This window comes from Chrysemys picta, chromosome 4 (genome assembly GCF_011386835.1).
Source record: "Chrysemys picta bellii isolate R12L10 chromosome 4, ASM1138683v2, whole genome shotgun sequence".
NCBI lineage: Eukaryota > Metazoa > Chordata > Testudines > Emydidae > Chrysemys > Chrysemys picta.
Window position 1 is genome coordinate 40,260,597 of NC_088794.1, and position 14,600 is coordinate 40,275,196.

Consider the following 14,600-nt stretch of genomic DNA (forward strand, 5'->3'; position numbering starts at 1 on the left):
TGTCTTTTGCCAGCTCAAGTGCCCGAGTCAGGGTCACTAGTTCAGCAAGCTGGGCCGACGTTCCTGCTGGTAAACTCTCAGCTTCCACGGTATCATGAAGAGACACAATAGCATAACCAGCCCTCCTTTGCCCATCCACAACAGTACTACTTCCATCTGTATACCATTCCAAGTCAGCATTTGGGAGTGGCTGATCTTTTAGATCTGGGCGGCTAGAATACTGAACATCTATGATTTCTAAACAGTCATGTTTCTGCTTTTCTGTCTCTGGTAGCAGTGTAGCTGGATTAAGGGAGGGACAGGTCTGCAGGGTGACTTCAGGATTCTCTAACAGCTTCGCCTGGTACCGAGCAACCCAAGCCTGTGTGAGCCAAAGACCACCCTTAGTGTCCAGCAAGTCTCGGACCATATGGGGAATATACACTTGGACAGTTCCTCCCAGTGTCAGTTTCTCCGCTTCCCCAAGCACTAGAGCAGTAGCTGCGACCGCCCTCAAACAGGCTGGCCATCCCTTTGAAACTTGATCCAGTTGCTTAGGAAAGTATGCCACAGGATGCTTCCAGGCACCTAATAGCTGAAATGCCCTGTCCGCTTCTGGGGACCAGTGAAAGGGGTCATGTTCTGCTCCCTTAACACATTCATACAGAGGTTTAGCCCACAGTCCAAACTCTGGAATCCATATTCTGCAAAAACCTGCCATGCCCAGGAATGCCCTAAGCCGTTTGCTGGGGATGGGAACTTGGCAGATAGCCTCCTTTCTTTCGTTTGAGAGCTGTCTCTCTCCCTGCCTGATGTGAAATCCCAGATATTGAACCTCTGAAAGAGCAATTTGGGCTTTGCTTTGAGATACCCTGTATCCTCGCAGTTTAATAAAGTTTAGGAGACTCACAGTAGCTCTGAGACAAGGGATTAGATCCACAGCAGCAATTAGCAAGTCATCTACATATTGCAGCAGGAGGGCTCTGTCTGAATTATCCCACTTCTCCAAGTCTTTGGCCAAAGCCTGTCCGAACAGAGTGGGGGAATTTTTAAATCCTTGAGCCAATACTATCCAGCAAAGCTGCTTTTTAACCCTTCTGTTGTCCTCATTATGCCTTGCAGTATTTTGCAGATCTCATAGTTGGTTGGGCACATTCAAGCCCCCCTTTCTCTTGGTTGTCAGCAAAGTTTTGGCTGTGTGTACAATGTCCTTGGACTGAGGCCAGCTGTATTTTCCTCTCAGTTAACTTATTCTGTGCTTTTTTTCTCTTCTCCCTTTCTCGGCTTCTTCTAACTTTCAAAGGAACCTTCTACTCTTCACTTATACACCTTTTCTCTAACCATTAACACATACTCATTGCCATCATACACCTTTCCAGTAACATAACTTCTGTGCAAAGCTTTGAAGCAACAAACCAGGACAAGCACACTCACTTCTGAGGATTTCACTTTGTACAACCTCTGGTGTCCAATAGCTTTCCCTTTTTAAACCTTAAATGCCTTCTTTTATCTGCTATTTTGTTACCCAAAAACAAATTCAAATCTTTTATTCTCCTGGCTTTGACTACCCTGCTGCAGCCACAACCTTTGGTCTTTAGTTAAAACATTTTAAATCTTGTAAAGCGTTAAGTCACCTTAAGGATTAAATGCTAAATACCTTAAACAACACTAGTTTCCTGTGTCTGGCAAAAGTATTCTCAGTTTTGCAACTTTAAAACAATACCATTTCATCTCAAACTTATAAAACACAGATTGTATACAGCAGGAGTGTTCTTCAGCAAATCAGACTAACGTATTCATAGTCGAATAATTCCACTTAAATAACCTCTTGCCTGAATGACTTACAGACATTCCTACCAAGTTTCACTGCTTGATTCCCTCTAGCAACTACAGAGTTAACTTCTCACTCTCTTTTCTTAAATCACTTGCTTGTCTCCCAAAACGACACCCAATCAACTCAGATTTTACCATTCCAATTATTGTCCTGGGGATTTGAAATCCCCATGCTTATAATTACTTACTCTTTTCCTTCCACTATGCCCTCAAAGTTTCCAACCTGTTTTCCAATCTCTCTATCTGTTGCCTGCCCGCTTGGGCCCGATCCTGCTTTTTTTTTTTTTCACTGAACCATCCCTTCCATGGGCACCGGCTTTTTTTCACTACCAATTTAGCTAGGAGGGTGGGTTTCTCAACTAGCCCCCACCCTTCCTGGTCTCTTCCCTTAAACATTCTTACTCATAAGGCTACCCGAGTCCTCCCTCGTGAGGCTTATGGCTAGCTAGACAACCTTCAAAGATAGAAATGAACTTGCTTGGATTCGTTGAGAATTCTCCTGCCTCTGCCTTAAAAGCAGCCAGATGTTAAAAGCAACATGACACAAGATCCTGTGTTCCTGGACGGGCTAACACACTCTCAGTAATCAACGGATACAATCCCACCAAGGGGGGGGGTACTCTCTAAAGCCTGTGGGGGTGAAGGAGCCGAAGGGGACACCGATTCTGGCATTACAACAGTGGGAGGGTTCTGGGGTTTAGCAGCCATTACTACCGAGCCTGTCAGAGTCAAATGGCACTTGAACAAAATATCAGATCATTTTTACATAATACCATTCCATAATCAGCCTGGCGTCTAAACGCCTTCCAATTATTTAACATACATTCCAAGGGTGTCCCAGCATATGTGCTTTGTCCGGACCCCATTATGCTCGTGTTTAATTAAACCTGGTCACGGGTTCAACCGACCCCCCTTGCGATCAAGATATCCTGGTCACGGGGTTTCCCCTCGCAGGAGTCTCGGTGCGGCTAGAGTCGGTTTAAGTCCTAGACCTGGTTATCACAATTTTGGCTTCCAGCATATCATTAGTATGAAAAAGAACAATACCCCTGCCAAGAATAAAAGCAAGCCCTGGGGCTTTTCTACGTCCCAGTAATTGTCCAATACGGTCCACAGACTAGGGAAGTTAGTGAAATTATTCATTAACCGTTGCCTGGCTTAGTTATCATGACCACAAAACATTTGTCCATTTACAGTACCTTCCCACACAGGGATTACCCAAAAGGCCCAATTTACACTGCGGGGGCATTATCCCTCAAACCCAAGAGGTAAACGCACTTACCGCCCGGAGTGGCCGCGTCCGGCTGTTGGACCTTCCCCTTCTTCTGGTACCGTCTTATCTCCGTGTCGTTAGGAGTTCTCTTTAGAGAGGACACAGCCGCCCCGACCGATTGTGACGACCCGAGGCCCGAGCAAACCAACAGCTCGAGGTGGCCACTCCTCGGAATCGCCTTCGGTCGTCGGTCAGTGCCCTCCACAGGGAGAGAAGTCCCGGCGGAGTCGCCAATTTGTTGGCCAAATAGGGCCCGTTTCCCCCCGGAGCTTACCTAATTACACCAAGGAGGCACGGAGAGACAAGAAGACGGGTACCAGGTCCTTTATTTGTCAGTCAGCTGAGAGGGTGCTCCTCGGCTCATGCCAGAAGAGACACACCTTACATGGGCAACATAGGCCCTTTTTATAACCAGTAACAAACAATTCAGTTCTCATCCTTTTTACGTCATTATGCTGACCGATAGATAATAGGTTACACAGAATACATATATTATTTTGGGGACGGGGGATACAAGAGACATCTGTTGCGGATACATTTATCATGTTGAAGGGAGAACAAGGTACATCCCTTGACCCTTTGCACTAAATACCTTGGGGATATATGGGAAAGCGGCTACAAACTAACTATTTCTCTCTGTTCCCTCCTTATCTCTATTATTTCTGCTAATATGAGTGAAACTACAGCCATCTGCCAGAAACGCTGACCAATACATTTCTGCTTCAGCCTACTTCAGAGCATGTAAGCAGTTAGCATAGAAGTAGGTGAGAGTTCCCAAGATGGAGTCACTGTGGTTCACAGATAGGCCCAGAGCAAAAGAGTTTCATCGACACTTTGGCTTTCCACTCTCCCGAGTTACCTGGTAGCTATGCCTAGTGGATCCCAACAACTATGCCAGTATAGCTGTGGCTTCACTGCTGTTGGTACCTTAGCTAGCTCGATTAAAGCTCACTCAGATAAGTCTACCCATAATGCAATCACATCTTCCAATTGCAGTGCAGACATACCCTAAGTAGTACAGCCAGCAGTTGTAGGATTTGGCCTTTTGTTCAGTAAGATTTCTGCCAGACTATGGGCTTTCCCATGACTTTAGCGATCCCCGATAATATCCTGTTTTGTTGTTTAAAAGCACTGGCAATGCAGTTTTTATAGAGGGTTGGGGTTTTTTTGATGGAAGAATGTTTGACAATATAGTGTAGCCATTCACTGCAATTGGAGAGTCTTAATATAAATTCCCTAAGGCTACCAATCATAGCACAATACTATTGCAATTAGCAGAGTGTTTAAGATTATTTATCTTCACTCAACTAAATCTATGAGACAATTCATTCAGTTAGTACAATTATGTGATTGTCCTTTGCAACTGAAACAGTAAAAGAAGGTTTATGGGAGACATTTGGAAAAAACAGTCAGTAAAAGCAAAGACAATCAGACAGTTTGGGCATGAGAAACAAGAAATCAAACAAGCACACACAAAAAAGCCCCTTTAGATTTATAGACATCAGAGAACAAAGCTGACAAAGAAAGCCTGTGTAAAGTGAGAAACGACATCACTTCACAGACTAAAGAGAAATCTGTAGACTTGGGTCCAATAACTTATAAAAGGGCAAAGAAAATGGGGGGGGGGTGATTCTCCTCACTTTCAGTGCTGTAAATCAGGAACAACTGTACTGTAGTCTTATTTCAACAGACTCATTCTAGAGTAAAACTGGTTTAAGTGAAAGGGGACTCAGACCAAGAGGAATGGGTACAAAACCTGGCAGCTATCCATTAGACTTAGGGAGAGGGATGTGACACTGACCTTAAAAACCACTAAAAGATAGTGACAATTTTTTCACAGGAAAGAGCACAGCGAGTCTGAGACATTTAACTGTCCCACAAAAAAACCTCTCATCTGAGGAGGTCTGTGTTTAATAAATGATAAGAAAGGCAAAGTTTTGGAGTTGTTTATGTTTACTTGTTCTATAAATGTTGATGGAAGATTCTATTTCAGCCACTCGGAGGATCCTGATTAATATGTTTTTCAGCTTCATTTCAGTGGCTATAAATTCAGGGATGACTCAGGATTGAAATACACAGTAACCACAGCTGCTGGAAATAGACCACTATAATATAGTATATACCACAGTGTATAACCGCTGCAAGCTGCTCTCCACCCCATCTCTCTGAAGTTCCCACAGGTAGGTCACGACTCATATATTTTGATATATATATATATCAAAATATACACAACAATGTATAGCCACAACAAGTTTACATATATATATATATATATATATATATGTATGTATATATATATGTAAACTTGTTGTGGCTATACATTGTTGTGTACAGAGCAATGGTGTGAAGTGGGCCAGAAAACAACAATATATTTAAGAATAATCCTAGACAGCAGCGCAGCCCAATACCAGTCTGTGCACTGCCCTCCTCCTTGGGGTAGGAAGGAGAAAATTGTTTTCATGTGAAAGTTGGGATTCCAGTCTTTTAGATGCTGTACAGCACTGATTTTGGCTACAAATAGTTCTTAAGATAGCAGCTTCTAAAATCATGTCAGAAAAGGAAGAGGGAAAGGGTATAATGATAATCAGAATGATGTGATTTTATTCCTTGCAAACCCTCAAAGTCTAAAAATAAATGCTGCAAGGCAATGAAAAGATGGAATTTTAAGTTTCCCAATGGCATATGGCATCAATTTTTAGCCCTAATAAAAGGTTCAGACACCTGCTATTAAATGACCACAAAATACTGGACATTAAAATGGTCACTGCTTCTTCAGCCCCGCAGTGCTATTTTTGTCTATTTCCAGGACTTAGCAAGCTCTATGCTCCAAGCAAGGGGCAGTGCATTGTTTCACGGCCTCTGGAGCAGTCAGGAAGCAGAGTGTGACTATCCTAGCAGGTGCGAGGAAGAGGCAGATTCCAGACTTCACTCATTCCCTGTGCACAGAGCATCTGAGTAGGAGGTAAGCTGAAGATATAATAGTTGGGCGGTGCACACTAAGGCAGCAACTTGAGGAAAAACGGGAAAGGACATAGACAGCCACAGGGGGTAGCAATAAGGCAGGATTCAGAGTAGCAGCCGTGTTAGTCTGTATCCGCAAAAAGAACAGGAGTACTTGTGGCACCTTAGAGACTAACAAATTTATTTGTTAGTCGCTAAGGTGCCACAAGTACTCCTGTTCTTTTTAATAAGGCAGGCGGAAGTCAGGGCAGGGCTAAGAAAGTGAAAACAGGGGTCACACTGTAGCTATGTGAATCGTAGAAGCAGTCGGGGAGTTAGGATTGCTTTATGGGGGAAGGAAAGAAAAGACACAAGCCAAGTAAATTAAAATCCCATCTTTTGGCTTAAAAAGCTACAGTTCCAATGGTGAAATATATTGGCCCTTCTTGGTTCACTAAAGTAATCCCATAATGCATAATTTTATTATATTACAGCTACCAGAAATTTCACAGGCTGCAAAGAGACTTCTGCTTTTCATGATCTCACATAGTGATTAATTTTATTATAAAGAGTTATATTCAGCAAACCAGGAAATGTCAGAGTGCACCAAGTTGGGGGAGGGGATAAAAAGGGTGGGGTTTTTTAAAGGTCAGTTAATACTTTTTTAGGTGCTGAATTAAATCTCACACACAAAGTGGGGTAATTCAACTGAGATCTCTGGGATTAGCTGCTTAGACTTGCAACTCACTCTGAAAACCATGTGATGTCCAAGTAACTTTCATTTCAAAAGACAAGAGTTTATCTGCCTCAGCAATAAAAGCAGCTGCAGCAGCAGCAGCAGGAGGCAGCTAGTTTCCCCCCATCTCTCAGTTGACAATCACCATCCTCCCTGTCACTGGGAGAGAAACAAAGACATTTCTTAGCTGATGCAAGCAAAGTTAAAAGGTGCAATGTCAGCTAGCCAGTTCAGCAGCACATGACAGCCGGCAGTGGGACAAATGCCAGTTACATGAGGGGAGAATGGTTCCGTGATTTGGATGTGGCCAGTATCGCTTCTATTGTTTTTCAGTACTAGCTGCAGCAGTCAGTTACATTCTCACACAGCTACAGAGTCTGGATTTCTGGATATAAGGCCTTTGACTTCTATTGGCTTTGGATCCGTTTATTTTAGCATGAATTTAGTGCTGATGCAAGGTGCCAGATTGACGGTCCTGGAGACAGACGTCTTCTGTTTATCTGCGCAATGCCAGATTCTGGCTCCTGCTCTCACTTCTTTGTGCAGCTCCAATGGTGCAAAGGGGCTCAAAAGCAGCCCTCAGTGGGCAGTTTAGGATTCCCCAAGTACGGATGAATCTTTGCCTAGCATAGAGCTCCTGTAGCTGGTTCTATGCCCCCCTCTGTCCTGCCCCCTGGGTTGGGGGCACATGGAAGAGAGTAGGGCCAGAATGTGCTGCACTCCGGTGATCTCCACCAAGCCCATTACAAGCTGGCATAGTTTAAAGGACTTCTGAGGCTGTTTATAACTTGCGCTGGGGGCAATGCCATGGGTTAAAGGAGCACCAATCCCCCTAAACTCAGGGGGTTGTTCTGCAGAACTGTGATAAGCTCAAAAACCTACCATTTCTTTGTTGCCTACAGGCGTAAACTACTGAAGTTCCCCATGGCAGCCTCTCATCACTGTCTGTGTCTACTGTCCCCAACTACTGCTGTCGATTCCTTCCTTCTATAATGTTTCCATGATTATAAGCTATAACTGCTGTGCATTGAGAGAGATTTGTATGAGTAACATGTAGGATTAAATTGCATGGTGTGGTTATACTCTGGGATAGGTTAATGAATACCTGATTTTCCTGCTGAGATTGCTGAAAAAGAGCATCCTGGCTGGCGAATCATGTTTAACCGCAGAAAAACAAATATATTTTTCTTGTTGCTCCCAGTCTCTCCACTTCTAGTTGCTTAGCATTGCTCCTGGTTCATGTGGCTCTCGGCAGTGACTCAGCAGGGTTGCCAAATAAACTGGCCAAACAAATATTGAACAGAGCTCCAAAAAAATCCATTTAAAAAATAGCAGGCATTGATGGGACACACAGACATGTCACTATGATAGTTAATCAAACTCCTCGGAGTGACAAGCCACACTCATTAGATGCCAGAGTCAGGAACTGGCCTCTGGCTTTGTCAGCAAAGCCTTGGAAATTGCCACAGAGGTTGAAACCGGAGCTTCCCAAAGAACCCCAGTTAGCTAGCTTGTATAGACAAAGGTGTTACTGGTAACTCCATACTGTTCAGTTTTACCTTCAGAGCATGTCTATGTCCTGCAAACCTTTAATTACTTTCCAAATAAAAATGAATCTGCATCCAAACAACTGCAACTACAGGCATCTTAGTTTGACATCTGTAGTATGCAAGGTCTTGGAAAAAAATTTGAAGGAAAAAGTAGTTAAGGATATTGAGGTCAATGGTAATTGGGACAAATTACAACATGGTTTTACAAAAGGTAGATCGTGCCAAACCAAGCTGAGCTCCTTCTTTGAGAAGGTAACAGATTTTTTAGACAAAGAAAATGCAGTGGATACAATTTACTTCGATTTCAGTAAGGCATTCGATACGGTTCCACATGGGGAATTATTAGCTAAATTGGAAAAGATGGGGATCAGTATGAAAATTGAAAGGTGGATAAGGAACTGGTTAAAGGGGAGACTACAACGAGTCGTACTGAAAGGTGAACTGTCAGGCTGGAGGGAGGTTACTAGTGGAGTTCCTCAGGGATCAGTTTTGGGACCAATCTTATTTAATCTTTTTATTACTGACCTTGGCACAAAAAGTGGGAATGTGCTAATAAAGTTTGCGGATGACACAAAGCTGGGAGGTATTGCCAATACAGAGAAGGACCGGGATATCATACAGGAAGATCTGGATGACCTCGTAAACTGGAGTAATAGTAATAGGATGAAATTTAATAGTGAAAAGTGCAAGGTCATGCATTTAGGGATTAATAACAAGAATTATTGTTATAAGCTGGGGACGCATCAGTTGGAAGTAACGGAGAAGTATTGGTTGATCACAGGATGACTATGAGCCGCCAATGTGATATGGGTGTGAAAAAAGCTAATGCGGTCTTGGGATGCATCAGGTGAGGTATTTCCAGTAGAGTTAAGGAGGTGTTAGTACCATTATACAAGGCACTGGTGAGACCTCATCTGGAATACAGTGTGAAGTTCTGGTCTCCCATGTTTAAGAAGGATGAATTCAAACTGGAACAGGTACAGAAAAGGGCCGCTAGGATGATCCGAGGAATGGAAAACCTGTCTCATGAAAGGAGACTCAAAGAGCTTGGCTTGTTTAGCCTAACCAAAAGAAGGCTGAGGGAAGATATGATTGCTCTCTATAAATATATCAGAGGGATAAATACCAGGGAGGGAGAGGAATTATTTAAACTCAGTACCAATGTGGACACAAGAACAAATGGATATAAACTGGCCATCAGGAAGTTTAGACTTGAAATTAGACGAAGGTTTCTAACCACCAGAGGAGTGAAGTTCTGAAACAGCCTTCCAAGGGGAGGAGTGGGGGCAAAAAACATATCTGGCTTCAAGACTAAGCTTGATAAGCTTATGGAGGGGATGGTATAATGAGATTGGTCTTTGACTATTAGCGGTAAATATGCCCAGTGGCCTGTGATGGGAGGTTAGATGGGGCGGATCTGAGTTACTACAGAGAATTCTTTCCTGGCTGTCTGGCTGGTGAGTCTTGCCCACATGCTCAGGGTTTAGCTGATCACCATATTTGGGGTCGGGAAGGAATTTTCCTCCAGGGCAGATTGGCAGAGGCCCTGGAGGTTTTTCACCTTCCTCTGCAGCATGGGGCATGGGTCACTTGCTGGAAGAGTCTCTGCACCTTGAAGTCTTTAAACCATGATTTGAGAACTTCAACGGCTCAGACACAGGTTTGATACAGGAGTGGGTGGGTGAGATTCTGTAGCCTGCATTGTGCAGGCGGTCAGACTAGATGATCATAATGGTCCCTTCTGACCTTAAAGTCTATGATTCTATGAATTTATTTTAGGAAATTTTTCAAAGCAGTGGGCAAAATTCTGGTCTTAATAACACAGGTACTAATCTGGAGTCACAGAATTACTCTAGATTTAGGCCAGGTTAATTGACACCAGAATTTGATTCTTTTATGCAGGAATTTGAAGCAGCTAAAACTCGCCCCTTTGAGAATTTTTTGTCCTGAACCTTTATGGGTTTTATTTTCTCATCCTTAAATGGGAAAAATTATATCACTTGGGTCCTTCAGACTTTCACATATCACATATCATTCAAGAATCAGGGTACTTTGTAATCTAAACTTAAAGAGGAAGCTGTTACAACCATTATTTGTCCTTTTTGGTTTTGTTCAACACCCCCCAGAAGCTGATAGAAAATATGTTGTAAGTGTAACGGGGTGCCCAGCTCCTTTAAGGGCTGGAGGCCTGGAATGGGTCTGTCAATTAACCCGCCTGCCACCCCTGAGATGGGGTGTGACTTGAAGTTTAATTGGCAAAACCAGCTGAGTATGGAGGAATTGATTCCCCTATAAAGAGCAGCAGGCAGCAAACTATAGAGGGAGATGACCGGAATGAAGCTAGTGTGTGAGATTTCAGCAGAGGTTTAGCAAGGCATGGAATGACTGCTGAGAGCGAGTAGATTTTAGCAGGGATCCCTGAGTCTTTAAAGAAAAGGTTCCAACCACAGAAGGCCTTGGAGACTCCTAGTGGGAAGGGGGGGGCAGGGAAGGGAACTATGGACTTGCTGGAGATTTGATAACTTGATTTGGGGTATGATTGTTATTTTAATAAATCCAGCCCTAAGGAGAACTGTTGTTGAACCAAAGAGTTTGTTATGGTAGCTTGAGTGGGAGAGCCCTGAAAAGTGGGGAAACTGAGGCAGGGCTGCAGAGCAACCTCAGGCCATGAGGGGGCACTTGGGAGGCAGCTGACCTAGTAACAATCAGGATCTGACACAAAACATTTTTTTTTCATGCCAAAACTTTAAGTAGCTAGGGCAAATCTGCTGGAGGCCGGGGGAGAGAGAGAGGAGCTTCCATATCTCCTGTGGAGCTAAGGAATTCTGCAGGAGAGAGAGATAGCAAAAGCTCCCTTTGCCCAAAGAGTTCCTGAGCAGCGCAGCAGAGAGGAATTTCAGAAATGCCCCAATCCTGCCGAGTTCAGGAACTCCACAGGACAGGAGAGTATTGGATGCTTCCCTCCTGAGGACCTTTCTGCTGTACTCTGCAAGGTGTGGATGGATGGAACATCTGTCCTGCTCCTTCCTGTATGCATTAGGAAGTGCACAAGAAAGGAGCTAAGATTCTATGGACCTTCGGAGGTTTCCCTCTTGTACATTTGTTAAGAGGCCCCAGAAACGATAGACAAATGAGAATTTAAATCAGTTTATCTTTCCTGAGGCAGATTTCATGTTGGTTTCTATTTCTGTACAGAATCAACAAATCATGCTGGCTCACAATTGCCAATAAAATAACTGGAAATTGGAATTGTTCCCAGTCAGAGTGTTCCTATTGCTATGGCTGTCCCATTAGAAGATTCCTCCTTCCCACACAAATCATGAGATTATCTAGCAAAAGTGGAAGATAGAGAAGCTAATGGGCTCAGAATCCCTCCTGCTGTTCTGGCCTCTTCAGCACACTCAAGCAAGTGCAAAGTAGCAGAATCTGGCCCTAATGACCAGCTAAGAATTCCCCTGGCAATGGGGAGCTCTGAGCTAATATAAAGTGGCATAGCTAGTTCCTATGGCAAATGTCCATCTGCATCCTATGTAGGTAGGGTGATCATCTGTCCCATTTTTAAAGGGACAGTCCCGTTTTTGGGGACTTTTTCTTATATAGGCTCCTATTACCCCCTCCCCCACTCCCTGTCCCATTTTTTCACAGTTGCTATCTGGTAACCCTATATGTAGGGGGCAGGAAGAGGTGAGTTATGGGTGGGAAAAGTGCACTTGAGCTACACTAATTCATAAGTAGTGTAAAGCCCCTGTGACCTTAGCTAGTTGGTGTAAATTAGAGCAGCCCATTAGCTGTTCTAAATTATGCCAATCATCTGGGGCTGGTGCATGAAAAGCAGGGAGGTATAACTTGCTCCCTGACAGCACCTCTCCTTTTCTGTGCCAAATGCAACCTAATGCAGGAGAGCATCTGGAGCCAGCCATCAAAGGAGGTTTTTCCAGCATACAGCTGAATTGACAAGAAACTGGCACAGTGACACTGCTATTATTATCTTGTTTTATTATTATTTGTATTACAGTAGCACCTGGAGCTCACAACTGAGATTGGACCCCATTGTGCTAGGCATTGTGCATACAGAGACTAAGAGACAGTCCAAGCTCTGAAGAGCTTATAACCTAAATAGACAAAGGGTGGGAGAGGCACTGATGGGTAAAGTGACTTGCCCAAGGTCACATAGCAGGTCTGTGGCAGACACAGGACAAGAATCCAGGTCTCCTAACACAGTCCAGTGTTCTTGTTTTAAGAATCAAGTGTATCCAGTTGTTTCACTCCTTCTAATTTCATATAGTGACTCTTAGATTAGCATCATTTAGCTAATCAGCCTTAAAATATTCACCCTGACAAAGTGAGGTATTGAAGCCAATGGACATTGCAGGTGCTCAGGAGGGGGCATATTGAGTATTTCTGGCTAAAAACGGGTGGTACAGTATGGCCCTGATCTTGATACATTTCCTTTGTTGGGGGTTTGCCCGACTAAGGACCTTGCAATTTGACCCTTAATTTAGAATGTGTTACTCTATAAATGAGTTACCATAATTTGTCTGCAGTGTGCTTGTCACAAAAGCAATTCCGAAGAAATGAATCTGGAGGTAGGGTGACCAGATGCCTTGGTATTCAGGGCTTTGTCTTATAGGAGCGCCTATTACCCCACTCCCCCTGTCCCGATTTTTCACACTTGCTATCTGGTCACCCTACCTGGAGACAAGCAGTAAGAGCCATTCTTATGTAACCTATGGCTGGAAACTTCTCCACAAGGCAAATGCCACTCCTCACCCTGACACAAAGCCAGAGCACATGGGCTTTGCCCAGGAGATCTAAGAGATGTGGGTGGGAAATAATCCTTTGCGCAGTCCAGCAATTGGTGAGAACTAGCTGCACCACTGTCACTCTGACAGTTTGATGGATGATACTAGCAACTGAAGACTCTGTGCTACTCTTTGGGGGAGGGTTTACACTGTGTGCCCCTTCCTTAACTCACTTTCAAATACCTCCTCTGTGCTGCCAGAGACTATATGTCCACCCTACAGAATTCACTCAAATGATTCAACCTCAAGTGACTTCCCTTACACAAGAGAGTGCAACTTCACTGTAAAAATAACAAGTGAGTTCAGTGCCCTTCCTCCTCATTGGTGCTGTACTCAATTGTGCACGATGCAAAAACTTCTGGAGGCACATCCCATAGCAAGAGGCACCAGGGAATTGTTCAGCGCACATGGAGCTGCATCATCCCCATATGCAGCCTCTCATTGGCCTACAATAGAATCACAGGACTGTGGGGACGTGGCAGCATCTGGCCTTGAGCAGAAGCATTGGCCAAGTGATGTTCTTGGACATCTTGAGTGGGTGCTTGCTGCACAAGGGACCTTTGGCTGGGATGTGCTGAAGACTGTCATCGTGCATAATGACAATTGAAGAAATGTTCAGGAGACAGGTGCCATTGTGTTAATTATTCATAAGAATGGGATACTGTTGCCACTGAAGTGCTCTGTTGCTCTTGTTAGAAGTGGGACGTTACAGAGAGCTGCTTTTTGGTAAAGTCAACAGCAATGATCAGTGTTCCAACTAATGCTGCCATTGTTTATATCATTCTTTTAAAAGAGTAAATAAAGCTGTAGTCTTTGCTCCCAAGATAAGTGTGGTACTGATTTGAATTTAGATTGGGAAAATGTGGGAGCCTGGTCTGCTGATGGGCATTTTCAGAACCATTTAACTGTGTGATCATTTTTGCTGAATAATCAGACTTCTTAAAAGAGGGAATTCTATGCTCATGATAATATCTTGTATTCATACAGCACCTTCACCCTGAAGGCTTCTGTGTTTATAGTGATCCCTCACCCTCCATTCAAATGCAGCAACATTTGGGGTGAAAGGTAGTCACTGTTTAATGAATGCACAGCAACTACATAATGCTTAGGACAGGAAGTGACAATTAACTTAAATTGAACTGAACTGGCAGGAGAATTTAGGCAGGCAGAATGTAATTACTGAGGGTGGAATTTAGCCAAAACTCCGGTGATTGTGAAAAATGCCATGTCCACAAGAAGGTCTCATCTGAAAGACAAAGCATCTGCACAGTGCACTCAATGCTATACCAGTGCACTGGATCACTCAGAAAAGTGTCACCTGATAACTCCCCAACACCACTTCTTGCAGTTCCTTGTTTCTCTCAGTAGGGGTCTCCCATCCAACTACAAGTTGAACCTCTCTAGTCCAGCACCCTCAGGATCAGAGAATTTCTGAACCACGGGAGGTCAATATCCTAGCAAGCAGGTCTCTTTTTATATTTATCTTG